Raw genomic sequence first — 4,247 nt, 5'->3', positions numbered from 1 at the left:
AACAGACATGGACCGAGTCTTAAGAAGCAGTCACGGATTTGATGCAAGATTACGCCAATGATAACCCATAATTCTCCGAAGCTACTTTGTGTCAAAGACGTCGAGACACTTCTAGGGGGCATTTAGTGTCAATTCCACACGATCATACGTCAAAACAGGGAGCACAAGCTACTTTTGGATCTTAATTTCCCTGCATAGATGTCGTCGACAAAGCCACGTACTATGGTTGAAGGAATCCATGATACAATGAACCATACCACTCCCACGAAGGACTTCCTGAATATATAAAAACCCCATTCAACATTACTTATTATGATACTATCCAAGATCAGAAAAAGGTTTACAAACATTACCATAACCTTCAAAATCACGAGAATCCTAAGCCATTTACTTCTGCCCGCAATTGTTCAAAATGTACCTTACACCAAATCAAGAACGCTTATATGAATAAAACGTGATAAAAGTTTGCCTTTTCTCATTCTTCACCCGATTTCTGGTACCTAATCAACATTTCCTAAGCTTTACATCTTCCTTTACACCTCATTTCTTTTCCAGCAACAACAGTGTTGCTTCCTCTTCCCATCAAATTAATTCAACCATTTGTTTAGATTTTCGCAAGAAACTATTTTAGCGTTCGAATGGAGTTCCCTCCTTGTCGTTCTTAAAAAATAACCATTCACCTTAATTTCCTGCTTTGGCAAAATATTCTGTCTCTATCAACTTGCTCCTTCTTTTTAAATACTAGACGTATGCCTTCATCAACCTCTTCTAAGGGTCGGTAACCTTTGGCACGTGTGCCAAAGTTGGCACGCCAACGACTTTTCTCTGGCACGCGAGACCCCGGAGTCACTTTGAAATAAACAACGTAGTTTGGGTTTCGATTTCTTCTTCTTTTCAATTTAATCATGTTCTGACTAAAATTCCTCTTATATGCTCTTGATGCGCTTTCATCTCAACACAACTATTTTCTTTAACAATTTTTTTCATACATATTCCTTGGTTCTAAAGCCAGCAGAGATGTCGCCTCTTTTTCTTCCAGTGTGGGCACTCCCCACTAGTCTTTTTTTAGTTCGATCTATCGGCTAAGTTGGGAATCATTTTATTTGTTTCCCGTTGCATTCTCTCTCTCTCTCTCTCTCTTTATATATATATATATATATATATATATATATAATATATATATATATATATATATATATATATATATATATATTCTTTTTCTCTCTCAAATATATATATATATATATATATATATTCTTTTTCTCTCTCAAAATATTCCCTTCAGTGTATGGACCATACCACCATTAATGTGCTGGTAGTATGATCGCAAGTATGCGTTACAATCTCACTGCGTATTCCAACTCTTTTTTTTTTTTTTTTTTTTTTTTTTTTTTTTTTTTTTTTTCTTTTTTTTAGAGGTACAAAGAAAAGAAAAGAGAAGTAAAGCAAAAGGTAAAGGAGGCAAAGAGGAGAGCAGATGTGAAGTAGGGTAAGAGTATGACAGAAAATTTTGAAAGTAATAAAAAGATGTTTTGGAAAGAAATTGAGAGAGGAAGAGGAGGCGAATCAAGTAGAGAAGAAAAGGTAAAAGGTGCAGGTGGAGAGATGATAATGGAAGAGAAGGCAGTAAGGGGAAGATGGGCAGAATATTTTAGGGAGTTGCTAAATGTGAAGGAGGATAGGAAGGGAAAGATAGTTGCAGTGGGAAATGCTAAGAAAATGAGAGTGATGAGTGAGGAAAATGGAGAAATAAGGAAGGATGAAGTGAAGGCAGTTGTTAAGATGATGAAAGCAAGTAAGGCACCTGGTCTGGATGGATGCCATGCAGAATGTCTAAAATAAAAAAAGGAGATACAGTGATGGTGGACTGGCTGGTGAGGTTAATTAATGTTTGCTGGAGAGAGGGTAGAGTGCCGGAGGACTGGAGGAGTGCTTGTATAGTTCCACTTTACATGGGAAAAGGGGATAAGTGTGAATGTAGTAGTTTCAGAGGGATTAGCTTGTTAAGTGTAGTTGGGAAGGCTTATGGGAGGATCTTGATTGAGAGGATTAGGAGAGGAACAGAGGGAGTAATTGGTGAGGAACAATGTGGATTTAGGACGGGTAGAGGTTGTGTAGATCAGATCTTTGTGGTAAGACAAATATGTGAGAAAGCTATAGGAAAGGGGAAGGATGTTTTTTGGGCTTTTATGGATCTGGAAAAGGCTTACGATAGGGTAGACAGAAAGGCACTGTGGGAGGTTTTGCAGATATATGGGATAGGAGGAAAGCTTCTAGGAGTTTTTTAAGAGAGTAGTAGAGCTTGTGTCAGGATTAAAAATGGAGAGAGTGAGTGGTTCGAGGTAAAGGTGGGACTTCGTCAAGGATGCGTTATGTCGCCCTGGCTGTTCAACTTATACGTGGAGGGGGTAGTGCGAGAGGTAAATGCAAGGGTAGTGGGTCAGGGATTGGAGATGGTTAAAGAAAATGGAGAAAAGTGGGAGGTGAGCCAGCTGTTGTTTGCGGACGACACTGCGCTTGTGGCAGGATCGGAGGAGGGACTGAGGAAGTTGGTGACAGAGTTTGGGAGAGTATGTGATAGAAGAAAGCTAAAGATAAATGTGGGTAAAAGTAAGGTGATGAGATGTACAAGGGGTGAAAGTGGTAGCAGACTGGAAGTGAGCATTAAGGGAGAGCGACTTGAGGAAGTGGATAGTTTTAGATACTTGGGTGCAAATGTGGCAGGAAAAGGTGGAGTGAAGGTGGAGGTAGAATGTAGATTGAGAGAAGCGAGTAAATGCCTTGGTGGTTTAAAGAGTGTAATGAGGAATAGACATTTGGGAATGGATGCTAAGAGGAGACTGTATGAAGGAGTGATTGTGCCAACAGCACTGTATGGGGCAGAAACATGGAACATAAGAGAAGAAGAGAGAAGGAGTTTGAATGTGTTTGAGATGAGGTGTCTGAGAAGTATGATGGGGGTTACTAGGCTAGATAGAGTGAGAAATGAGGAGGTGAGGATAAGAACGGGGATGGAAAGGGAGTTGGGAGATAGGGTTGATGAAAGAGTATTAGGATGGTTTGGACACATGGAAAGAATGAGAGAAGAAAGACTAGTAAAAGAGGTATGGAAGGCAGATGTGGGGGGAGTGAACATGAGGGGACGTCCTAGGATGAGGTGGATGGATGGGGTGAAGGGGGCTTTGGGGAAGAGGGGAATGTCTGTTGAGGAAGGACGGGAGAGGACAGAAGACAGGGGTGAATGGAGAATAGTTGTATATGGATGATGTTGTGATGCATGAGGTGGAATGGGCGGGGGGATAGGGGGTGAGGTAGTATGTGTGAGCAAAATTTGACGCAGCCCGAGGGGATTTCTCCCCGTCTTCTCCTTTTATGCATGGGGGGACGGAGAGGGAGGGGGCACCGATTTAATGAAGCGGCCTTGCTGTGGATGTGCTGTGTCTTGCGATACTGCTTCTGACCCAGGGCAGTGGACAAGGTGCAGGGATGACCCGTCATCCAGGATGTGCAAAGATAAGAGGGAGGGTGGAGGGGTGTGGAGTGTATTCAGGGATGGAATGGGTGGGAATGATTTTATGCCTTTTCCTTTTTGGCTACCTCCCATGTAAGGGGAAAAAACCTTGGTATATGTATGTATGTATGTACATTTCGCCTTTAAGTGAAAAGTCATTCTAATAATCGTCGACAGCTTGTATGGCTCTCCCGTTAAGCTATCAATGTGTGCGTAACCTGTCACCTGCACTGCAAGCCAATATCTATTTCTATTCTTACTTCTATTTCTTGTTCTTTGTCTATATACTAATTCCCGTTTGGCTAAATATGTGGAAACACTAGCTTTTTAAATTTGACCTATATATTCATCATTATTAACCGTCCTTGTTTTCTTTATTGCTAAGAAAAAGCCTATTACCATGAATAATATCAATTAAGAACTATTCGTGAAATTCGAGACTATCAAAACTATTACCGCACTTTGTTGTCAAATAGAGCTTGCGCCCTGAGGCGATGCGTGTGTCAAGCTTATTAAAACTTATCTTGTTTACATCAAGTTGATTTAAACAAATGTAACTATATACTCCTTCAAGTAAAATATCATGTATAGCATAACATATGGACTTAAGCATTAAGGTCCAAGGTCTCCTTTCACACATATAGTGTCTGAATGCATGATATAAATGAATGGAGTTCAAGGAGAATAGTTGGGGGCAATGACTCGGTTTATTCAGTAGCTCCTCGCCTTCCACCGG

This window comes from Oratosquilla oratoria, chromosome 2 (genome assembly GCF_046742065.1).
Source record: "Oratosquilla oratoria isolate Oo_2021 chromosome 2, ASM4674206v1, whole genome shotgun sequence".
Classification (NCBI taxonomy): domain Eukaryota; kingdom Metazoa; phylum Arthropoda; class Malacostraca; order Stomatopoda; family Squillidae; genus Oratosquilla; species Oratosquilla oratoria.
Note: the sequence above shows the minus strand (reverse complement) of the source record.